At 43.0% G+C, this 26,322-nt stretch overlaps 1 pseudogene; it reads left to right on the top strand.

Moving 5' to 3' along the window:
* The first annotated feature begins 5,359 nt into the window (after positions 1–5,359).
* On the top strand, positions 5,360–25,270 carry LOC119352299 (annotated as a pseudogene).
* The last annotated feature ends 1,052 nt before the right edge of the window (positions 25,271–26,322 follow it).

The raw sequence follows: 26,322 nt of genomic DNA on the forward strand, positions 1-26,322 counted from the left end.
AGATGGACCTGCGGCGCCGCCGGTAGGACCCTAGTCGCCCTTCAACTCGCGACAACACTGGCGAACGGGTAACACATTTTTTTTGGAAAACATTCACATATGAACATATTTAGGTGCAACTATATTGTGCAGATACTACATATTTTGACAGGACAATTTTTTCACTCAATAATCCGTGTCAAGACGATACCACCTAACATATGTATCACGTGTTCAAGAAACAAAGAAATATGTATAGCAAGATGCACATAGCTCACAAACATACTTATTTTTTAAACACATATTAAATTTTTTAGGGGTCTTACACTTTTTTCAGAAGTCCATATTATTTCCTTTTTTTGAGGATCCATATTATTTCCTTAAATGGTCTAAAAGGTGTGTAGCTTTTAGGCCCATGAAAAGATGAAGAAAAAAAATTTAGGTTTTTTTAGAATTAGAAAAACAGTAGTTACGGCTGGGGTAGAGAACCGGGGCGGGCCGAAAGCCCTGCGTTGAAGTAGCACGCGAGCAGAGGGGAAAAAACATCACGAGGCGAGTGAATTACAATAAACATCGACACTTCAGGCTAGGTTTGCAGGAACCACACATATACGAAATTGTGCCAAAAAACACTAATTTTTTTAATATTTTTTTGCAAAAACATTGGTTGCTCGTTTGGACCGTTTTAAGTGCGATTATGACTGGGGGCGCATCCGTCGACGTGGCATCAAAGTTCACACGGCAACACCGTTAGACGGCGTTACACGCCGCTGGCGCACCGGTTCGAGCCGGACCGCTTAGTCTTCGAGCCGTTCCCTTCCCGGTCCGCTCCTCTCCCTCTCTTTTCCTCCCCGCACTCTCTCCTCTCAGTCATAGCGACAGCTGGCGGTGCAGGCGGTGACTGTGGCGGGTCTGCCGGCGTTGGAGATGATGGTCCATCGATGGGAGATATATGCGGGAGCTCAAACCCTAGCTGGCCGTCGGATATGAGCAGCCCCAGCCACAGCCCCCAGCACTGTCTCGAATATGTGGCGGCAAGATCTTGGGCCAAGGAAGTAAAGGAGAATCCGACGGAGAGCCACCGGATTGCCTCGTCATTCGGCGGCGTCTAGTGAGTTTCCTCTTCCCTCTTCCCTCTTCCTGTAGACCGATTCTAGGTTTAGGGTTAGGTTTTTTGGCATTGTTAATTGGTGCTCTCTTAATTGTGATTTAGTTGTGGTTGATTTGTAGTTAACAGAGTAGCTAGTTGACAAAGTAGTTAACAGAGTAGCTAGTTGATGATGTAGTCAGCAGAGTAGTTAGCAGGGTATTGTACTTGGAGAGATCAGTTTGCATTGGTTTGATAGTGAAGTTGACTAGTTTTCAGAACCTGACATTGGTTTTCAGAAGGTGTTTGTGGTTTTCTGAGTGTACTGTACTGTATTGTAGCAATCATAGTGTTGATTACTCTGTTTTAGTGCTCTGTTCTAGGAATTATGCATTTTTTACAGTACATTGGTGCTCTGTTTTAGTGCTATGTTAATTAAGCTATTTTAATTATTTGAGTGTAGTTTGAACGATGATGTTTGGGAAGTTAGAATGCACTTTCATGACAGAGACAACTTGGAGAGATCAGTTTGCATTTCAGACATAACATATTATAATTTGGTTGCCCTAATAGAGTGAGAGGGATATGGGCTTAATGATTTCATGTATTTTGTGAGGGATCCTGGTGTGGGGATTACATGAATGGATGAAATTTGTTATGATGATAAGGTGGATGAAATGCTTGACCATATTGCTAACAATGATCAGAATGTAGTGAACTTTACAATGGTTAGGGGCACTGATTCAAGACCTGCAGATTTGAACTCAGGCTATCTGGTTGAGGAGCAGGTTCCTTTGAGCCATATAGGAGAGAACCCTGTGTATGTAGTAAATTCCTTCTGGTGTTCTCTTAAGATCACCACCAAAAAGTATAATACAGAGTCAGCCAGAGCCATTGCAGTTCTACACCACACAGCAGAGCACAAACCATGATCTGGATACAGATGCTGCCATGGATCAATGCAATGCATCAGATCAGGATGAACTGGAGACATTAATGGAGTTGAAGAGGAGAACAAAGATTGCCATATTTAGGAAACATAAGATTGGAGCTGAGCATGTAAATAAGGTTAAGCAGAAGCTACCAATTCTTCTAACTGAAAATGATTCAGATCTGGATGCAGATGAGGACTATCTTCAGAGGCTTAATGAGATGAGGAAGCAAAGAGAGGATCCACTCATTCATTTTGATTGAGACACTGATGTGGATGAAGTGTATGAGGAAGATGAGGAAGGGCAGCATGTGGAGGTGGAGCAAGAGGAGCAGGTGCACCAAGAGGAGCAGGTGGAGCAAGATGAGCAGGTGGAGCAGCAAGAGGTGCCTACAAAGAAGAAGAAAGCTAGAAAAGGGCCAACAGCGAGGTCACATTCTAGCTTGGAGCAGAGATTTGACGATGTTTGGGCACCATCATCAGATGAGGAGGCAGATCTTGATGTTTTGAAGCAGGAATATGATGATGGAGCTGAGGAAGTACAATTTGTTCTGCCCAATGAAAGGAAGAGCAGATCATAACTAATAAGTACCATATTACATGATAGTGCTTAATGCTAAATAGGTACATTACATAACCATAATTCAGATATTACTAGATCATTCATCTAATAGTAGTCATTACATAACCATAATTATAGTACTCATCATCCCATAACCATGCTGGTAGTACTAATAAGCAACATATTACATTATATTGCTCATTCATCTAAGATGGCCTTGATCCCATTCAGCTTCAGCTTGGTCTGCTCCACAACCTTCTCAAGCTCATTAATGTGGGCCCGCAACTTAATATTCTCTTCAGCAAGCTTCAACTTCATGTTCCTAATGACATTGGCTTGAGCAATTGTCAGGTTCTTGAGCATGTCATACTTCTTCTGCAGCTTGTTCTCATCAGGTTTGTTCTGCATCTGACCTCTCTCCATCTGAGCCCTCTGATCCTGGGCATCCAAGAGGCCGTTGACATCTTCAACCAAACTCTCATAACTTGTCTGCAACTTGATCTTCTGTTGTGTCAGATTGTGAACAACAAATGAGCTTTCCAGATTGTCCTCAATCTTGCTCCTCCCGCACTCTTCATACTTATCCCACAACTTGGTCAATGCATTCTCCAGTGTAGCTGGCCAAAATGGATCAACCCATTCAACTAGCCCACATTTTCTTCCCTCCTGTAATATTAGTGTTAAACAGGTATCAAGTAACACAATGCTATAAATTAACAAATGGTGTAAAGTGCTCACTAATCCACATGCTACAAAGTAACAAACAAGTATAAAGTAACATAATGAGTTAAAAAACAGGTATGAGCTAGCTATATGACACAATGAGTTAAACAATTACAATGTAGTGCTCACTAATCCACATGCTATAAAGTAACAAGTCTCAATCAGTGCTCCCAACCCTATGCACATACTGGCATATAAACAATGACCTCACTAACCCACCACTATCATAGAAAATGCATAACTAATTAACAACCTAACTAACATGCCAGATCTGCTGACAACACTCTGCACATGCTCACATATAAACAATGACCTCACTGAGCAACTAGCACACCAGATCTGCTAACTATAAAATCAGTACTAAATAATGACCAGATTAGCATCAATTTGGCACATACCTTCACAACACAAGCAAGGAACCTCCTGCTAGTATGGATGCCCTGGAAAGCAACACACCTCTCTGCTGGCACGGAGTGTTCATTGCACAAAACATCAGGTTCAGTGCCCTCGAAATCGGAGTCATCCATGGTCTCAGGGATGTGGAGGTGCAAAGGAAAGGCAACAAAATTTCAGATCAAGCTCAACAGAAAAATCCCCAATTTGCAACCCTGACCATAGCTTGAGCTCGAGCAACTCACCTTGATGATGCCCTTGTCTGAAGCTGAGTCGGCATACTGGTGAGAGTTCTCGCTGCTGTCGTCATCAGACCAAGACACCATGGCGACGCGGCGGCGACGGCGGTCGGAGATGTGGGAGGGGGTGGCGGCGGCGAACGAGCGGGAGCAAAGAGAGGGAGAAGGACAAGAGAGAGTGAAGGCTGGGGGGTGGGCTTGCACCTCTTCGGGGGTGTTTGACTCGCCCGGCTCGAACCGGTGCGCCAGCGGCATGTAACACCGTCTAACGGCGTTGCCGTGTGAACATTGCTGCCACATCGACGGATGAGGGCCCCCCTGTCATAAACGCACTTAAAATGGTCCAAACGAGCAACCAGTGTTTTTTGCAAAATATTATGAAAAAATTAGTGCTTTTTGGCACAATTTCGTATATGTGTGGTTCCTACAAACCTAGCCTGAAGTGTTGATGTTTTTTACAATTCACTCTCATGAGGCCGAGTAGGCCGCCGCTGCTGAGTGCTGACCGCCACTAGCATGCGTCTCCTCCCGCCCCTCATCTTCTGCTGCCCTCCTCTCCCGGGGATCCGGCCGTAGCATGCTACAGGCACCTCATCTTGTCACTGCGTTCACCCTCCCCAGCTCCCCACTTTCCCTACCAGGCTGCCACCTCCAGCTATGACGCCCCGTGCCGCGTTCAACGTCCCCGGCATTTGCCGCACCAGAGACCTGCGGTCAAAACTCGAAAGCCAAGTCAGTCCCCAACCCGGCGCATCACCGCGAGCTACCCCGACGGAGCTCCACCTGATGGTAACTTATTTCTTGGCGTACTTTTTTGTGAGAATTTCTTAGCATACTTGCTGTTAACCCTTGCCTCTCGCCCCGGCAGTGCTCGCCAATTTCAGTTTTGTTGTAGACTTGTAGTTGTGAACCCTTGCTTGTTGATTGTGGCTGTACTTGTGAACCCTTGCTTAACGGCAAGGGTGCTGGATGGTGAAATTTGAATATCTCTGGCAGTAGATTTGACTGGTTGCCGTGCAAGCCCAAGTCCTCGGATCCACATGGCGCAGATTTTCTTTGTGACGACAGTGACCGACGCCCGGCGATGGCTACAAATCGGGACATGCGGCAGCTGGGTTTCTCTGCACTTGATTCAGTCAGGCAACACTGCCCCGGATGTAGCTTGTGAGATATTTCTAGTTTCTTGATTTCAATACGCCGCGGAGACCTCGCGGTCTTGTGTCACTTGCCTTTCCCCTATCAATATAGGCTGGACTTTGTGTGGACAACCGGATACAAAACTGGTGCCAATGTGACAAGCCACATCAGGAATACCAAAACTCTGAGACAGTACTTCAGCTCCTACCTCACACATTTGATCCATCCAAGCAAACAGTCTAAGGCATGTTCGTAGTAGTTCATACTATATCTCCTTACTTTCCTCTTCACAAGCATGTGCAGAAGGCCCAATGGGCATGACTCTGCTCCCTGTTTTCGCCCTCCTATTACTGATTTGTTTCTACAACTCCGATGATCGCCTAACACCTGAAAAGCCACTCTCCGTTAGCAACAGGCTCGTCTCAAATGGTGGCATCTTTGCTCTTGGCTTCTTCTCCCTGCAAAACTCAACTGCAAACTCATATGTCGGCATATGGTACCACAACATCCCCGAGCGAACATATGTCTGGGTCGCAAACCACGACAACCCTATCACTGGCAGCTCCTCTGGTAAGTTTGTTCTGACCAACAGCTATGATCTTGTCTTGTTAGACTCCAAAGGAAGCACTCTTTGGACAACCACGAACAACATCACCACTGAAGCCCCCGGAGCTGCTGCCATGCCGCTGGACTCTGGGAACTTGGTCATCAGGTTGCCGAATGGCACAGATATATGGCAGAGCTTCCATCACCCAACCGACACCATTCTCCCGAATATGAGTTTACAGCTAAGCAACAACAACAACCTCTCCACGCACCTGGTTGCCTGGAAGGGCCCTGATGACCCATCAACGAGTGACTACTCCTTGTGTGGTGACTCGAGCCTCCAGATCCTCATTTGGAATAGGACGAGGCCATACTAGCACAGGGTTGCGCTGGACGGCGTATTGGTCTTCGCCATGTATCAGAGCAAATCAGGTCCCATAATGTCCCAAACAATTGTCAACAGAGATGGTGAGTTCTACTTGACGTACACAGTCTCTAATGGCTCAGCGAGCATGCGCATGGTGCTGCACCACACGAGCATGGTGAAATTCCTGGCGTGGAATAGCAACTCATTATCTTGGGAGGTTTTCTTTGAGCGCCCTGGTTATAGCTGTGATCGCTATGCCTCATGCGGCCCATTTGGCTACTGTGATGCCACAGAGGCGGTTGCGACGTGCAAGTGCCTTGATGGATTTGAACCTGTTGGTCCTGACTTTTCCCTAGGATACCAGAGAAATAAGGAGATGCGTTGTGGCCAAGGAGATAGTTTCATTACCTTGCTTAACATGAAGACGCCCGACAAGTTCTTGTACATCAGGAATAGAAGCTTTGACCAATGCGCAGAAGAATGCAGCTGCAACTGCTCATGCACCGCATATTCTTATGCTAACCTGAGTAATCTCGGTGTGACTGTAGACCAGTCGAGGTGCTTAGTTTGGATGGGAGAGCTTGTTGACATAGAGAAGCGTGGTGATGGTCTTGGGGAGAATTTGTACCTCCGGATTCCCAGCTCGTCTGGTATTTGCTCATGTTGCCCACCTTGTTGCTTATACTCTGTGTTGGATTGGCTACTAAGTACTAACATAAGATTATGTATGTGGCTTATAAAAGTATACCACTAAGTTTACTAAGGTGGCCACTATACATTTAAAGTATGTGGTAGTTACAGTTATTTTCAGTTCAGACTTTCTTCCAGATTTCTGTCCTCCTATTACAGTGCGAGGTCACATAACGAAATTTACCGTTGGATGAAGATCATAGGACTTAAGAATAATATATTTTGTTCTTGCATATATTATCAGTCAAACTAATACCTGGTCTGTCCACTACTACCAGCTATGTTCTTCCTACCTTGCATCAAAAGCAGTCATGCTTTTCATATTCTACTTCTCTATAATCCTATCATTCGGCATCGCCTCTAACACATGGGGGAAACCCTAACCGCGCTGATGTCACAACCTTCTTCTTGTAGACGTTGTTGGGCCTCCAAGTGCAGAGGTTTGTAGGACAGTAGCAAATTTCCCTCAAGTGGATGACCTAAGGTTTATCAATCCGTAGGAGGCGTAGGATGAAGATGGTCTCTCTCAAGCACTAGTTCGGCGAAGAGATGGTGATACAAGTGGTATATGGATAGTAGATATGGGTATTTGTAATCTGAAATTATAAAAACAACAAGGTAACTAATGATAAAAGTGAGCGTAAACGGTATTGCAATGCTAGGAAACAAGGCCTAGGGTTCATACTTTCACTAGTGTAAGTCCTCTCAACAATACTAACATAATTGGATCATAAAACTATCCCTCAACATGCAACAAAGAGTCACTCCAAAGTCACTAATAGCGGAGAACGAACGAAGAGATTATGGTAGGGTACGAAACCACCTCAAAGTTATTCTTTCCAATCAATCCGTTGGGCTATTCCTATAAGTGTCACAAACAGCCCTAGAGTTCGTACTAGAATAACACCTTAAGACACAAATCAACCAAAACCCTAATGTCAACTAGATACTCCAATGTCACCTCAAGTATCCGTGGGTATGATTATACGATATGCGTCACACAATCTCAGATTCATCTATTCAACCAACACAAAGGACCTCAAAGAGTGCCCCAAAGTTCTACCGGAGAATCACGACGAAAACGTGTGCCAACCCCTATGCATAGGTTCATGGGCGGAACCCGCAAGTTGGTCACCAAAACATACATCAAGTGAATCATGTGATATCCCATTGTCACCACAAATATCCACGGGAAGACATACATCAAATGTTCTCAAATCTTTAAAGACTCAATCCGATAAGATAACTTCAAAGGGGAAACTCAATTCATTACAAGAGAGTAGAGGGGGGAGAAAACATCATAGGATCCAACTATAATAGCAAAGCTCGCGATACATCAAGATCGTATCACCTCAAGAACAGGAGAGAGAGAGAGAGATCAAACACATAGCTACTGGTACATACCCTCAGCCCCGAGGGAGAACTACTCCCTCCTCGTCATGGAGAGCACCGGGATGATGAAGATGGCCACCGGAGAGGGATTGCCCCTCCGACAGGGCGCCGAAATGGGTCTAGATTGGTTTTTGGTGGCTATGGAGGCTTCTGGCAGCGGAACTCCAGATCTATTGTCTGTTCTGGAAGTTTTAGGGTACGATGATATATATGGGTGCAGGAAGTACGTCGGAGGAGCCAAAGGGGCCCCACGAGGCAGGGGGGCGCGCCCCAGGGGAGTGGGTGCGCCCCCACCCTCGTGGGCAGCCCGTGTCTCCCCTGACGTGCACTCCAAGTTCCATAGGTTGCTTTCCTTCCAAAAATAACTTCTCCAGTTGATTTCGTTCCGTTTCGACTCCGTTTGATATTCCTTTTCTTCGAAACACTGAAATAGGCATAAAACAGCAAATCTGGGCTGGGCCTTCGGTTAATAGGTTAGTCCCAAAAATAATATAAAAGTGGAAAATAAATCCCAATATTGCCTAAAACAGTAGATAATGTAGCATGGAGCAATCAAAAATTATAGATACGTTGGAGACGTATCAAGCATCCCCAAGCTTAATTCCTGCTCGTCCTCGAGTAGGTAAATGATAAAAAGATAATTTTTGAGGTGGAATGCTAGTTGGCATAATTTCAATGTAATTCTTCTTACTTGTGATATGAATATTCAGATCCGAAAGATTCAAGACTAAAGTTCATATTGACATAAAAATAATAATACTTCAAGCATACTAACTAAGCAATTATGTCTCTTCAAAATAACATGGCCAAAGAAAGTTATCCCTACAAAATCATATAGTCTGGCTATGCTCCATCTTCACCACACAACATATTTAAATCATGCAAAACCCCGATGACAAGCGAAGCAATTGTTTCATACTTTTGATGTTCTCAAACTTTTTCAATCTTCACGCAATACATGAGCGTGAGCCATGGACATAGCACTATAGTTGGAATAGAATGGTGGTTGTGGAGAAGACAAAAAGGAAAAGATAGTCTCACATCAACTAGGTGTATCAACGGGCTATGTAGATGCCCATCAATAGATATCAATGTGAGTGAGTAGGGATTGCCATGCAACGGATGCGCTAGAGCTATAAATGTATGAAAGCTCAACAAAAGAAACTAGTGGGTGTGCATCCAACTCGCTTGCTCATGAAGACCTAGGGCATTTTGAGGAAGCCCATCATTGGAATATACAAGCCAAGTTCTATAATGAAAGATTCCCACTAGTATATGAAAGTGACAACATAGGAGACTCTCTATCATGAAGATCATGGTGCTACTTTGAAGCACAAGTGTGGTAAAAGGATAGTAGCATTGCCCCTTCTCTCTTTTTCTCTCATTTTTTTATTTTTTTATTTGGGCCTTCTTTTTTTATGGCCTATTTTTTTATTTGGGCTTCTTTGGCCTCTTTTTTTTTAATTTATTTATTTTCGTCCGGAGTCTCATCCCGACTTGTGGGGTAATCATAGTCTCCATCATCCTTTCCTCACTGGGACAATGCTCTAATAATGATGATCATTACACTTTTATTTACTTACAACTCAAGAATTACAACTCGATACTTAGAACAAGATATGACTCTATATGAATGCCTCCGGCGGTGTACCGAGATGTGCAATGACTCATGAGTGACATGTATGAAAGAATTATGGATGGTAGCTTTGCCACAAATACGATGTCAACTACATGATCAAGCAAAGCAATATGACAATGATGAAGCGTGTCCTAATAAACGGAACTATGGAAAGTTGCATGGCAATATATCTCGGAATGGCTATGGAAATGCCATAATAGGTAGGTATGGTGGCTGTTTTGAGGAAGGTATATGGTGGGTGTATGGTACCTGCGAAAGTTGCGCGGTACTAGAGAGGCTAGCAAAGGTGGAAGGGTGAGAGTGCGTATAATCCATGGAATCAACATTACTCATAAAGAACTCACATACTTATTGCAAAAATCTAGAAGTTATCAAAGCAAAGTATTACGCGCATGCTCCTAGGGGGATAGATTGGTAGGAAAAAACCATCGCTCGTCCCCGACCGCCACTCATAAGGAAGACAATCAATAAATAAATCATGCTCCGACTTCATCGCATAACGGTTCACCATACGTGCATGCTACGGGAATCACAAACTTCAACACAAGTATTTCTCAAATTCACAACTATTCAACTAGCATGACTCTAATATCACCATCTCCATATTTCAAAACAATCATCAAGTATCAAACTTCTCTTAGTATTCAACACACTCATAAGAGAATTTTATTATTCTTGAATACCTAGCACATTAGGATTTTAAGAAAATTACCATGCTATTTAAGACTCTGAAAATAATCTAAGTGAGGCATGAGAGTTCATCTATTTCTTCAAAATAAAACTACGACCATGCTCTAAAAGATATAAGTGAAGCACTAGAGCAAATGACAAACTACTCCGAAAGATATAAGTGAAGATCAATGAGTAGTCGAATAATTATGCAACTATGTGAAGAGTCTCTAACATTTAATAATTTCAGATCTTGGTACTCTATTCAAACAGCAAGCAAAGCAAAATAAAATGACATCTAAGAATAGCAAACATCATGTGAAGAAGAAAAAACTTAGGATCAACCGATACTAACCGATAATTGTTGAAGAAGAAAGGTGGGATGCCAACCGGGGCATCCCCAAGCTTAGATGCTTGAGACTTCTTATTCCATAGTCCATCTAATCCTTACCCAAAACTTGAAAACTTCACAACACAAAACTTAACAGAAAACTCGTAAGCTCCGTTAGTATAAGAAAATAAATCACCACTTCAAGGTATTGTAATGAACTCATTATTTATTTATATTGGTGTTAAACCTACTGTATTCCAACTTCTCCATGGTTTATAAACTATTTTACTAGCCATAGATTCATTAGAATAAGCAAACAACACACGAAAAACAGAATCTGTCAAAATCAGAACAGTCTGTAGTAATCTGAATCAAACGTATACTTCTGGAACTCATAAAATTCTCAAATAAATTGCTAGACCTGAGGAATTTATATATTAATCATCTTCAAAAATAATTAGCTAAATATCACTCTCCAAATAAAAATGGCAGCAATTCTCGTGAGCGCTAAAGTTTCTGTTTTTTACAGCATGATCGCAAAGACTTTCCCCAAGTCTTCCCAAAGGTTCTACTTGGCACAAACACTAATTAAAAGTATAAAACCACATCTAAACAGAGGCTATATAAATTATTTATTACTAAACAGGAACAAAAAGCAAGTAATAAAAATAAAGTTGGGTTGCCTCCCAACAAGCGCAATCGTTTAACGCCCCTAGCTAGGCATGATGAATTCAATGATGCTCACATAAAGGATAAGAATTGAAACATAAAGAGAGCATCATGAAGAATATTACTAGCACATTTAAGTCTAACATGCTTCCTATGCATAGGGATTTTGTGAGCAAAAATCTTGTGGGAACAAGAATCAACTTTCATAGGAAGGTAAAACAAGCATAACTTCAAAATTTTAAGCACATAGAGAGGAAACTTGATATTATTGCAATTCCTACAAGCATATATTCCTCCCTCATAATAATTTTCAGTAGCATCATGAATGAATTCAACAATATAACCAGCACCTAAAGCATTCTTTTCATGATCTACAAGCATTGAAACTTCATTACTCTCCACATAAGCAAAATTCTTCTTATTCAGAATAGTGGGGGCATCACAAGAGACTCGAATACTATAAATTGTCTCCACATTAAAAGAGTAATGTTTAGAGAAGGGGTAATCATAATCATGACAAGTTTAATAAATATAATCACTACTTTTTATAGCATAAGTATCATCACAATAATCATCATAGGTAGGAGGCATGCTATTATCATTATAAATTTGCGTATCAAAACTTGGGAGACTAAAAATATCATCTTCATTAAGCGTAGCATCCCCAATCTTAGGAAAAACATTAATTGCAGCAAATATATTCTCAAATATGTCATCCTCATCAAACATAGCTTCCCCAAGCTTGGGCCTTTTCATATCATAAGCATAATCACTCTCATCATTAATAGTATAGATAGCACCGATAGTATAGAAATTATTACATTCTTCCAAGCAAGTACCAAAAAGATTTTCAAGATCATAAGAAGTATCATTATCTTCCCAATCATAATCATCACAACAAGCAATAGGCATAATGAGATCATCATCAAGTGTATCATCTTCATTTTCATGAGGCACATCAATAATAGGAGCAACTTTATTTGGAAGAGATACCTTTTTACCTCTCTTCCTTTTTCTTTTCTTCTTCTTTGCCACATCATGTGTGGGTTCAATCCTCTTTTTGGAGATCCTTATTAATAAGATTGGTTGGATAGAAAGCTCCTCCTCGTTACCTGATTCATCATAAGAAATAATAGCAGGATATTGGGAAGTCTCTTCCCTTTCATTAGTATTCTCTTCATACTCTATTTGTTTTCTTTTTTATGTAGTTGGCAATATAAGGATTTTCAATACAATTCACCGCAAATACATATAAATTTCCTCTAGATCAAAATCAAGAACTCTATCAAGATTAAACTTTGGAATACCCTCAGTTATACATTTCATTTCTTCATAACCCAAAAGAAGGCTAAGCTCTTTATGATGCTCAAGGGTAATAAAATTATCACAATGTTTGGACATGACTTGATAATGAAACAAATAGCATTGGAGCTTTAAATGACCATGTTCATTGCAAAGTTCACAAGGGGCACGAAAAATATTGAATCTTTCAGCACATTCTTCTAGCTCTTCTTGCAACAATTTAGTTTCTAAGTACTTATGCTTCTTGCAATATCTATCTTCTCTATTTGGTGTGTACTTACAAACCCAATGCACTCCACAAAAATTGACATGTTTATAGGAGACATTTTCATCATAACTAGTGCAATCATCATTAGAGTCATGGATATTCAAAGAATTCGTACTAACAACATTGCAATCATGCTCATCATTCAAATATTTAGTGCCAAACATTTTAAAGATCTCTTCTTCTAGCACTTGAGCACAATTATCATTTCCATCAAACTCACGAAAGATATTAAAAAGGTGAAGCGTATGAGACAAACTCAATTCCATTTTTTATAGTTTTCTTTTATAAACTAAACTAGTGATAAAACAAGAAACTAAAAGACTCGATTGGAAGATCTAAAGATATACCTTCAAGCGCTAACCTCCCCGGCAACGGCGCCAGAAAAGAGCTTGATGTCTACTACACAACCTTCTTCTTGTAGACGTTATTGGGCCTCCAAGTGCAGAGGTTTGTAGGACAGTAGCAAATTTCCCTCAAGTGGATGACCTAAGGTTTATCAATCCGTAGGAGGCGTAGGATGAAGATGGTCTCTCTCAAGCAACCCTGCAACCAAATAACAAAGAGTCCCTTGTGTCCCCAACACACCCAATACAATGGTAGATTGTATAGATGCACTAGTTCGGCGAAGAGATGGTGATACAAGTGGTATATGGATAGTAGATATGGGTATTTGTAATCTGAAATTATAAAAACAGCAAGGTAACTAATGATAAAAGTGAGCGTAAACGGTATTGCAATGCTAGGAAACAAGGCCTAGGGTTCATACTTTCACTAGTGTAAGTCCTCTCAACAATACTAACATAATTGGATCATAAAACTATCCCTCAACATGCAACAAAGAGTCACTCCAAAGTCACTAATAGCGGAGAACAAACGAAGAGATTATGGTAGGGTACGAAACCACCTCAAAGTTATTCTTTCCAATCAATCCGTTGGGCTATTCCTATAAGTGTCACAAACAGCCCTAGAGTTCGTACTAAAATAACACCTTAAGACACAAATCAACCAAAACCCTAATGTCACCTAGATACTCCAATGTCACCTCAAGTATCCGTGGGTATGATTATACGATATGCGTCACACAATCTCAGATTCATCTATTCAACCAACACAAAGGACCTCAAAGAGTGCCCCAAAGTTCTACCGGAGAATCACGACGAAAATGTGTGCCAACCCCTATGCATAGGTTCATGGGCGGAACCCGCAAGTTGTTCACCAAAACATACATCAAGTGAATCACGTGATATCCCATTGTCACCACAGATATCCACGGCAAGACATACATCAAGTGTTCTCAAATCTTTAAAGACTCAATCCGATAAGATAACTTCAAAGGGGAAACTCAATTCATCACAAGAGAGTAGAGGGGGGAGAAAACATCATAGGATCCAACTATAATAGCAAAGCTCGCGATACATCAAGATCGTATCACCTCAAGAACATGAGAGAGAGAGAGATCAAACACATAGCTACTGGTACATACCCTCAGCCCTGAGGGAGAACTACTCCCTCCTCATCATGGAGAGCACCGGGATGATGAAGATGGCCACCGGAGAGGGATTGCCCCCTCCGGCAGGGTGTCGGAACAGGTCTAGATTGGTTTTTGGTGGCTACGGAGGCTTCTGACGGCGGAACTCCCGATCTATTGTCTGTTTTGGAAGTTTTAGGGTACGACGATATATATGGGTGTAGGAAGTACGTCGGAGGAGCCACGGGGGCCCCACGAGGTAGGGGGCGCACCCCCACCCTCGTGGGCAGCCCGTATCTCCCCTGACGTGCACTCCAAGTTCCCTGGGTTGCTTTCCTTCCAAAAATAACTTCTCCAGTTGAGTTCGTTCCGTTTCGACTCCGTTTGATATTCCTTTTCTTCGAAACACTGAAATAGGCATAAAACAACAAATCTGGGCTGGGCGTCCGGTTAATAGGTTAGTCCCAAATATAATATAAAAGTGGAAAATAAAGCCCAATGTTGCCTAAAATAGTAGATAATATAGCATGGAGCAATCAAAAATTATAGATACGTTGGAGACGTATCACGCGCCGCCAGCCGCCCCTTCCCGCTCCTCCGCCGCTTCCCCACTGCCGGAGGGGACACCGATGAAGCCCACGTGGTCCCCAGGGAAGGTGGCAGCGGTGCGTCCTCGTCGTTCTCGCGCAGATCTCACGGCGGCCGGTGGCGCGCGGCGGTGTTCCGGCGCCTGCTGCCCGTGGGGCGGCGTCCCTCACGGCGGCGGGGCTGGCCCTGAACGGCGCTTGGTGGTGGCCACGTGGCGGCGCGGAGGTGGGCCGGATGTGGGCTTCCGGTCCGCGTCCTCCTCGTGGCAGCGCTTGCCGTTGCCCTCGGCCATGAGGCGTGGTCCGGGACGGGCCGAGCGCTGGTGGTGCTGGCCAGGACGCACGCTGGCAGCACCCTACTTTATCTCACGTCGTCTTGCTGGCCAATGGTGGTGGTCATCTTCTTCACCAGAGGCTTGGTGATCGGATCTCGAGATCCATCATCTAGTCCCGGCTGCGAGTTGGGGAGACATGGTTGCCGATGAAAACCGAGCCGTTGGCAGGCGATGGCGGCATTCTACGCCGTTACCTTGATGGAGGCATCGTCGTGTAACTACTGTTGACCAACTCGTGCTGCTCTGTGGAACACCCTAGGATCTGGTGTTCTAGACCGGACGATGGCGGCACTACGGTGTCGTTTCTCTCTTGGGAGCATCGTTTCTGGAGCAGTGCTGGAAGTCAGAGGCACGAGGTGGAGCGGCTTCGTCTTGCACGTAGCTTCGGTGGAGATGTTAAGTCATGCCTGACTGACAGGTGCTACGATTTGTCATGCCTGGTCGGCAGGTGCTACGCACGACAGTTCTTCCAAAGACTTCAAGCTGTGTCGCTTGTTGGTACTTGGCAGCATGGTGCTGAGGTGTATCAGTGGCAACCGCGACGTGCACAACTGTTTGCGCGCAGGGAGGAGGTGCCGTTGGGCGCCGTGGTGGCGTCGACGATAGCTACACCGAGCAAGGTTGATGCATCAGTACAGATCTGAAGATGGAGCGGTGGCAGTTGGCGGCGGCGGCCTTTGAGAGCGCGCCGGACCGGCGAGACCCATGCCCGGCAGGCGTCCTGGATGGGTCCTCATGTCTTAGATGTTAGGTTTGGCTGCGATGTCTGTTTGGTATTAGGCCAGGCTATCTGCACCCCTTCATCAACTGGATAGGTGTAGCTACAATTTGTTGCTTAGATGGCGGCTTTAATCTTACTGTGGTATTACTTTGTAAGGTCTTGTGAGAATAATTAATAAAGTGGTCGTATGCATCGCCCAGATGCAGAGGCCGGGGTCATCCTCCTTTTCTAAAAAAATCATTTGGCATCGCCTTCATAAGTGTTTGTTAATTTTATTAATGTTACCATTTCACCTATAAACATTCACATGCTCGTGAGCCTTTTTCCGCGTGTTTGGTGGCAGCAGGCAATTTTGCACTAGATACAACTTGCCTCCCAACACTTATTTTTTGTTGTAGATTACTCCATGTTTTGTGAGAAGATACAATATATATTTTATTTTTTTAACGATATATATATATATATATATATATATATATATATATATATATATGTTTTTGCTCTGTCTCTTTTGTTCCCCTTTCTCTTCAATCTACCCTTGTAAAGTGTAGTATCTGTTGTCTTTGCAGTCAGTAAGAAGACTGGTGCACTGAAGATTGCACTCCCAGTCATGGCAAGTCTACTGATACTTGGTGTGCATTTGTCTTGTCTGGATACGCAAGTCGAGAGGTTGAACAAGATTCGATTATATATCCAAGTTAATGCCATCTTAATGCATTAGTGATTAACATACTGGTATTAATTCCTGGCAAGCAAGGACCAAACCAAGGCACCCATGATTTATGCGGTGCCGGAACAACTGGGCAGTTCTGATGTACTATACGATCATAATTCAGAATTTCTATGGATTAGCTTCAATGAAATCATCCCTGCTACAGATGGTTTCTCTGACTCCAATGTGCTAGGAAAAGGAGGCTTTGGCATAGTATACAAGGGAACATGAATTTCACTTGGACGATTATAGTATTGAAAGGCATTCCTTCATTATTAATCTGAGTTATGCAACCACGTAGGGCACACTGGAAGGTGGCAAGGAAGTTGCTGTTAAAAGGCTTACCAAGTGTTCTGATCATGGAATGGGGCATTTTAGAAATGAAGTAGTTCTTATTGCAAAACTGCAGCACAGAAACTTAGTTAGACTTCTTGGTTACTGCATCCATGGAGCTGAGAACCTTCTTATTTACGAATACTTGCCCAACAAAAGCTTAGACTACTTCCTATTTGGTATGTCCTAATCATGTATAATGATTCTTACGGTGAGCAAATGAGCATGCCTGATTTTAAGACTTAACATATTGTCGGCATACAGATGATGCTAAAAGATTTATGCTTGATTGGCCAACAAGGTTTAGCATAATCAAAGGGGTAGCTAGAGGACTTGTGTACCTCCACCATGATTCTAGAATGACGATAATTCACAGAGATCTCAAAGCAAGCAATATCTTGTTGGATGCGGAAATGAGACCCAAAATATCAGATTTTGGCATGGCAAGGATCTTTGGTGACAACCAGCAACAAGCAAATACTAGGCATTTTGTTGGGACATAGCGAGTATTAATTCCTGCACTGGACTAAACATGCTTAAAAACTCTTTATGTGCTTCAACTAATTAATTCTTGTACACTTACTTGTGGAACTATTCAAACAACGGCTACATGTCACCCGAATATGCGATGGAAGGCATTTTTTGGTCAAGTCCGACACATATAGCTATGGGGTCTTGCTACTGGAGATCGTAAGTGGGTTGAAGATGAGCTCACCTCAACATCTTATAAGGGATTTCCCAAACCTTATAGATTATGTAAGTACTACCAAATGCTTTGAATTTGGCCTGCTCATGTACTCTTATATTTTGATATAGAGGGAGTACAACATAGCGAGTGTAGGTACTAACTTATTATCGACCATGTTTCAGGCATGGAACTTACTGAAAGAAGGAAACTCGAAGGATTTCCTAGATACTGTGCTGCTGAACAGCTGCTCGCTGCATCAAGTGTCGTTGTGCATCCATATCGCATTATCGTGCGTTCAGGGCAGCCCGAGTGGCAGGCCGCTCATGTCGCTAGTAGTCTCTATGCCGGAAAACGAGGCCATGCCACTCACGATGCCAAGGCAGCCTTCGTATTTCGTTGGAAGGAGACATGAAGCGGAAGAAGCGAGGGAGGGCTCTATTAACAGCGCGGGCCTGACGACGCTAGTAGGACGCTAGATGCTCTGCCTAGCATCAGCTATGCTTCTCTGCAATGTGGTGACCTGAGTGCCCTGGAACATCAAAGGAAGCAGATTACCGTTGACTGCCAAGTGGGTTTCAGTAACCAGCTGCAGGTGGTGCTCCAACGGTCGGTTTAAAATTAGGGTCAATTCCATTTTCCCCCTAATCTTGCCCCAGTCTCAGCTTTACCCCTAAAAAAAGCATGTGCTCAACTTTGCCCCTCTTTCATCTGGTGCCACTTCAGAAATACCCCTCCACGCCGTTTCCGTCCAGTCAAAGTGGTTTGACCGTTTTAGGGACAATTTTGGGACAAGTTTGCCCCTACTTACATGTGGGGGCTGACCGAACAGTTATCTCTCTCGATTTTCTTCTTCCTCTCGACGCTAAGAACAAAGTGTAGGAGGAGGCGGCTGCTCAAGCGATTTCGACAGCTCGGTGCTGGAGAGCTAGGAAAGGAAGATGGCGTCCATGTTCTCGATGGCTCAGTGCTTGGCGACTTCAGCCGCGGAGGACGAGGTTAGTAAAGTCTGCATATTTGGGGATTTCAGATCTAGGGTTTGTGCGGATTTGGGATTTTTTAGCCATGTGCATCCGATTTTGTTTGTAGGTGGATGGTTGTGGCATTGTGCAGTTTAGTTCAGAGCATTTCATTCCCAATCCCATCTTCTGTGGCCTTGAGGAGCGCTCGAAGCGTAGATGCCCAGGGCATGGGCTAGTTCCGGCTCGCCGTGTAGCTTGGGGAGGAGCAAGCACTGGTAGACGTTTTTTGGGTTGTCCAGTTAATGTAAGTGCTATATTTCCCTCAATTTGATATATTTTTTGTCGAATTGATGCTAAGGTTTCAGTTTGACATTATTTTTGAACTATGCTTTTGTAGCTTCCCGATGAATGTGATTGGGTTGTATGGATTGACCCCCCTCCTACTGACTATGTTGGGCTTGCTTTTGAGGATTTACATGCTACCCTTGAACACAGTTGGATCAAAGCAAGCAATCTGGAGAGGAGGGTTGTGGATCTTACCACTAAAAACAAGAAGTTGAAGCAAAAGTTGAAGAAAAAGAATGAGCTAATGGAAACAATGTGCTTTGTCATTGTTCTTGGCATAAGCATTGTGGCTAGTCTTGTTTCTGTGTGGTCAAATTAGGCTATTGAAGTGTTTGTTGATGTAGGTTATGTTGTTATGTTCTGGAGCCTTTATGTAATGGAGCCTTTATATAATGGTGTGAACTATGAAATTGTAGAAGATGTTCTGGAGCCTTTATGTTATGTTCTGGAGCCTTTATGTTCTGGAGCCTTTATGAAATGTCCCTTTATATAATGGTTATGTTGTTAATGTGGTTTAAATCCTGTATGAATGCACATTGGGGTACTTTTGGCTAGTGATGTTTCCATGTGGTAAATATGAGCACAAATATATATCAATCCAGGGGCAAATATGAGCACACAAATATAGCACAAGGGCAAATATGAGCACACGAGTGTAGCACATGGACAAATAGGAGCACAGAAGTGTAGCACAGTGACAAATATGAGCATAGAAGTGTAGCACAGGGCAAATATGAGCACATTACACAGGAGTTCACAACAGTTTGACAACATGCAAAGCAACACACATCAGTTAACACATTACATCTAACATAGCAGTTCATCACTCTAGTTGAACAGAACCAACATTTAGCTGATCACACTAGTTTGGCCCTCTTGCTCCTAGTGTTGGCAGTAGGATTTGCAGCTTTGCTCCTTGTGCTGACAGCAGAGTTGCCGCCTTTCGCCTTCTTCTGTGGTGATCCCCACCTAGTTCCTCTCTCAGCAGCTCTTTTAGTACATTTCTTTGGACTGAGAAGCATTAAACAATCAAGATGAGTACGAAATAATGAAGTTACACAAAGAATGCATGAACATGTAGTAGAAAACATACCCGACAAGTGCTATTGGAGAGCTTGGAGCTGGTGCAGAGCTTGGAGCAGTTGGTGGAGAGCTTGTTGCTGGTGGAGAGCTTGGAATAGTTGGTAGAGAGGTTGTAGCAGATGGTGGAGAGCTTGGAGCAATTGCAAGAGCATTTTCTGGAGCATTTTCTGCACCCCAATGCTCATCTTCTCCAAATGCAAGATCAATTGACTCTTTGCAATGGGTGCCTCTGTGACCAAGTCTGCCACATCTACTGCATTTCTTTTGCCTTCCTCCAAGACCTTTTCCTTCTGCCTGTTCCCTTATCCTAGTTTTCCTTGGTCTTCCAGGTGGTCTATTTTGCACTGGTGCACACAGTTTAAACCCAGTATCAACAATGCCCCACTGCTGCTTCCCCTCCATTGCAGGCAAATTCTCTGCATAAGTAAGATTGAATCTATGCACAGAGTAAAATTCATGCACATACTGATCAATCTCACTTGCTGGACCTCTGAGTGAAGTAATGAAGTATAATGCATGAATGCAAGGTTGTCCAGTGATTTGCCATTTTCTGCAGCTACAAGTTTGTGCTTGCAGATCAACAGGATACCTCCACTCCCTCTTCTCTTTATCAATTGCAGTCACCTCTTCCTCATGAGTACTTCTCTTAACAATGCTCATATCTAAGGTCTTTGATTTTGCCATTAACTGTTTCATCACTTTGGGGACTATGATATGCCCTCCATAAGTGCCAACAGAAATGCTTTGCCTTAGATCAAATTTCTCCATTAAGACTTGCCTAATTTTGTCTAGCAGGTCTACAATGTGTAGTCCTTTCCATTTTCTGATTTTGGAATTGAAAGACTCTGCAAGGTTATTGTTCACATAATCTAACTTGCGCTTCTCATTGAACAGTGCCCTGGCCCATATCTTGCTGTGATGTTCATCCAGATAATCTTTTACATCTGGCTTGCTATACAACTGCCTGAGATGGTAATTGTGTTTCTTTAAGCTAAATGTTAGGGAATAGGGCCACAAGTTCTCATCAAAAAATTTCCCTTTAAACTTCTTGGTGAAGTTTGCAGCTAAGTGCCTCATGCATTCTCTATGCTCTACTGCAGGGAAAACGTCATCTACAGCTGCCTCTAATCCTTTACAGGCATCCGTGTGTATGACTAGACCATCTGGGTGGCCTATCAGGTTTTTCAAGTGGTCAAAGAACCATGTCCAACTCTCCAGGTTCTCTACCTCTAGCACACCATATGCAACTGGAAATATCCAGTTGTTTGCATCTACAGCACAGGCACTGACTAGTTGTCCTTTGAACCTACCATTGAGTGCAGTGACATCTATCGCCAGATATGGCCTACAACCTTCTAAAAAACCCTTCCAGCATGCCTTAAATGACACAAACACTCTCCTAAAGCACTCTTTGGACCTGCTCTAACCATTCTTTTCAAACTGAACAGTGTGCCTATCAATGTGAACTACACTACCAGGTGATGCTTTCTCTACCTCAGCCTTGAATGTGTACAATAATTGAAAACTGTCAGTCCACTTACCATAGATGTTGTCAATGGCCATCTGCTTACCATAAAATACTCTCATGTATGGCAGCTGCAATCCATACTTCTTCTTCAAGTCAATTTGAAGTTGTGTGACCCTTATATTGGAGTTTTCTTTCACCCAGTTCTTAACTGCATCTGCAATCCATCTGCACTTTGCTGATCTCAACCTTTGTCTTCTTGTCACACTTGGGCATGTGTGAGGATTTCTGTTTACTTTGACCTGCAGTTAAACATTATAACAAGGATCAGAATCATAAACAACATAGCAATCATAAGGAACATGCACAGTTAACTGTTAGTGTACCTGAAATAGTTTGGTATTTTTCAGAAAGGATGCATGCATCCTCCACTTACACCTTTTATATGCACAATGTATTGTTAGCCTACCAGGCTCACTCTTGTCAATTTTGAATTCACTCTGAGTCTTGATTGCATAAGTGGCTAATGCATTTCTGCACTCTACAACATTAGAGAATATAGTTCCTTCTGCAAGAGAAGGATCATCTCTGTTAAAATGCACATCTGGCCTGGCCTCATCAGAACTCTCTCATCTGAATATGTCTCAGCAAACTCTGGAGGGGAAATGTAATCATCTTGTTGAGCTGCTTCCTTCCCCTTTGGCTTCTTCCCTATTACAAATCCAAGATGCATTAATTCATCCTCATCATCTGTTGGTACATCATCAGGTTGTTCCTCTTCTATGATTGGATCAGCATCTGGTTGCTTGCTACTGCTAGGACCTGGTTCATGCACAACACTAGTTTCTGAATTTCTTCTTCCACCTGAACTACCTCTGCCACCTGAATTCCTTCTTGCACCTGAACTACCTCTGCCACCTGAATTCTCTCTTGCACCTGAACTACCTCTGCCACCTGAACTCCCTCTTCCTCTTGTTTGACTGCACCTAGCTTGAGAACTATGAGCTTGAGATCTAGTTCCTCTCCTCTCAGTCTCTCCTCTAAGCCTTTGTATCACATTAATTTCTAAATCTATTGTCTTAGTTTCAGCATTGGTTGCAAACATAATTCCCAATTCATCATCAGACTACACTGGCACCCAATTAGTATTTCCCATGTCCCAATACCTAAATTCTACAGCATCATAGAGGCCCCATGGATATTTATCTGAGATTGCAGATCTAAACTTCACAAATGTTGATGTGCAATCAACTACAAGACGAAAATTAAACCCTGTGCCAGACCCTTTTGTACCAGAAGTGCCTAACACGGCGGTTTCTATCCTACAGTTGAGATAGAAAGCTCTAGCTGGATCCATCCTACGGTAAATGTTGAGAAAAATTAGAGGAAGGCAAAGACAGTGAGCATAGCAATTGTGCGAGTAACCTAATGGAGACACTTACCCCGTTGGAACAGTTGGTGTGGTCGCCGCTGTGGTCTGAGAGCTCTCAGCTCTGCCGCTGCCGGCGCCACTTCCACGAACGGCAGCTATCCGCGAAATCCCTCGGTGAAGAGGAGCGGTGGGTCAGATCCAGCCGCCCGCATCTCAATCCCCATGCTATCCCTCCACGGCGGCCGACGGCGAACCAAATCGTGGGCGGGCTAGGGTTAGGGTTCAAGTCGCCAGAGAGAAGAGAAGAGATGAGAGGAGAGGATATCTCTGAGTGAGTGACTCTGTCCGAAGGGCCCCACATGTAAGTACCAGGGGTAAATTGTCCGAAATGTGTCTCCTACACGGTCAAACCACTTTGACTGGACGGTAAGGGTACGGAGGGGTATTTCTGAAGTGGCACCAGACGGAAGAGGGGAAAAGTTGAGCACTTGTTTCTTTTAGGGGTAAAGATGAGGGTGGGGCAAGATTAGGAAAAAAAATGTAAATGTCCCTTAAAATTACTGGTGTGCTAGCTTTGATTCTTTGACTGTTAAACTTGTCAAATGGTGCTCAAATGCAACTGAGGCTGAACTTTCAGCTTGTTTAGAAGGACTCATCAGGTTTGGTGCTTGAGTGGCACAGGCACCCAGCCTTGCTGGAAACCGATCGCTCTGCTGATGTCCAAGCCATTCTCTTGCACGCTGAAAATCCCTCAGAAAAAGGTCAAAAGGGAGGGAAAGGAGGTTGCGCATTCGTTAGCTATCCGAATATATATCATATGAAAAATATTTCATGATGAATCTAATGGTATTGATTTGGTATTGTAAATGCTAATATTTTTTCTATAAACTTGGTCAATGTTGACAAAGTTTGGCTTTGAAGAAAAAGCTCACATGCAACTATAATTTGGCAAGGAGGGAGTAGAGAAGAGTTGAGTAGGGCGGTCATGCATAATTCTGCTCCATCCCGCGTGTCAGAAATAGTTGTGTGAGATTGTAATAAGCTGATAACGTTGTTACCTGAGTGGTCTAAATCCCCCGTTCAGATTGAAGATATTCATGCCTTCGGCTTATGTACCATGTGCAGATTGTAGTAGATTTTATTTTTTAAAATTACAAATTTCAGTTTTTCTGTAGGGAAAATTGCAAACTTAGCAATGCAACTGCATAATGCAGCAAATTTCAAAAAAGCAGAAAACTCAGTTGGAAGCAGAGAAGGGCATACAATGGGGCCAGATTAGAGCCCATCGAGATCTAGCTCTTTTGATACCACCATGAATTTTTTTAGATTTTACTATTCATGGTGGTAGCATACGAGCTAAAACTCGGATGGGCACTTTCAAACACTTTTTTCATGAATGCAAATGACACTGACATATAGGTGATGTTTTTCCGAACATTTTGGTATCTTATTTGCATTTTCTGATTTAGTATGAATTAGTTATGAAGTTTTCAAACTGACGGTCAAACGGCCAAAGGGCAAAATCATAAGAGGAGCGAAGTGACTTGGACAGAAGCAGTGACTTTTGGAGATTAGGGGTAAAACAGCCGAGTGGGACACAACTAGGGGCATAAATCTAATTATCCCTTAAATAAACTATTTATGTGCTTCAACTAATTATATTTTTTGTACTTCCTTCCGAAACTGTTCAAACAACGGTTACATGTTGCCCGAATATGCGATGGAAGGCATTTTCTCTGTCAAGTCCGACACATACAGCTATGGGGCCTTGCTACTGGAGATTGTAAGTGGGTTGAAGGTCAACTCACCTCCCCATCTTATGAGGGACTTCCCAAACCTCGTAGATTACGTAAGTGCTAGCAAACCAATTGCTTCAAATTTGGCCAACTCAATTACAGTACAACAAATATATTCACTGATCATCCTCGACCATGTTTCAGGCATGGAACTTACTGGAAGAAGGAAAATCAGGGGATTTCATGGACACGGTGCTTCTAAAGAGTTGTTCACTTCATCAAGTGTCGTTGTGCACCCACATAGCATTATTGTGTGTTCAGGACAGCTCGGGTGCCAGGCCACTCATGTCGGTAGTCGTGTCTATGCTGGACAACGAGGCCATGCCAGTCATGACTCCAAAGCAAACTCTGTATTTCATTGGAAGGAGACATGAAGCAGAAGAAGCGACGGAGGACTCCGTTAACAGCGCGGGCCTGACAACGCTAGTAGGACGGTAGATGCCTAGCATCAGCTATGCTTCTCTGCAATTTGGTGACCTGGGTGCCCTGGAACATTGAAGGGAAGCAGATTATGATCTTCTGGCAAGTGGGTTTCAGTGACCTGCTACAGGTGGAGAGGCCTCTTTCACTTTGGTTTAAAGTTAGTGTTGATTCTAGCTTTGATCCATTGACTTCTAAATCTGGTGTTGATGCTATAAATTTGGGAGAGCACCGGTGGCTCTGTTCTTGCTGCTTGGAATCAACTGCAGGGGTGCTCAAAATGTTTGGTGGTGTTTGTTGTCTCCGATCAAGGTGTTCTCCTTGAGCACAGGAGTTTGTGGTTGTTGCGTGTTGGGGACGGTTGATGAGTCGACCGTGTGGTCGTAGAGTTTCACGATTTGTGAGTAGCCCGCATGTGGCTTGTTTGCATCGGTTTTTGTCTGGTTTTCCATTAATTAACTGGGAAATTCTCTTCTTTATTAATCCATGAGGCAAATCTTTGTCTCCATTTCAAACAAACAAAAAATGCAACTGAAGCTGAACTGTCAGCTTGTTTAGGACTTGTAATAGGATAGGTGTTTAGTTTCCTATCTTCTTTTTTGCCTGCCGGTTGTGGCTATCCTGTTCCTTTATATTTTTGCTCTATGTGAGCTTTTTTTCCTTTTGAGACCTGAAGACTTTGTTGAACCTTTTGCTTATTAATAATATGGCCATATGCATTGTTCTGATGCAGAGGCCGGAGGATAACCTCCTTTTCTAAAAAGAAAACAAGAACCAAACCTTGGTTGAAACTCATTACTCTGCTGCTGCTAATGTCCAACCTATTATCTTGCACGCTGAAGATCGCTCAAGTTACATGAGGATTTGTAAAGAAAATAAAGCAATCATGGCCGTTTTGCCTGACATCAAAGTTAAAAAGGCCAGAAGGTTTAGAAATAAGTGAATGAACAACTCGATCAAACTAAAACATATTTGAACAATGACTGTAAGAAATACAAATATGTTTCCACTGGATAAATATAACAGTCACATTGTAAATATAACTATTTTGGGATTTGTTTTATATCTGTGATGATGAGAAATCAGTCACAGGCTGATGAAGCTAGGGATGACT

The sequence above is a fragment of the Triticum dicoccoides genome, chromosome 2A (assembly GCF_002162155.2).
Source record: "Triticum dicoccoides isolate Atlit2015 ecotype Zavitan chromosome 2A, WEW_v2.0, whole genome shotgun sequence".
In the NCBI taxonomy this organism is placed as follows: domain Eukaryota; kingdom Viridiplantae; phylum Streptophyta; class Magnoliopsida; order Poales; family Poaceae; genus Triticum; species Triticum dicoccoides.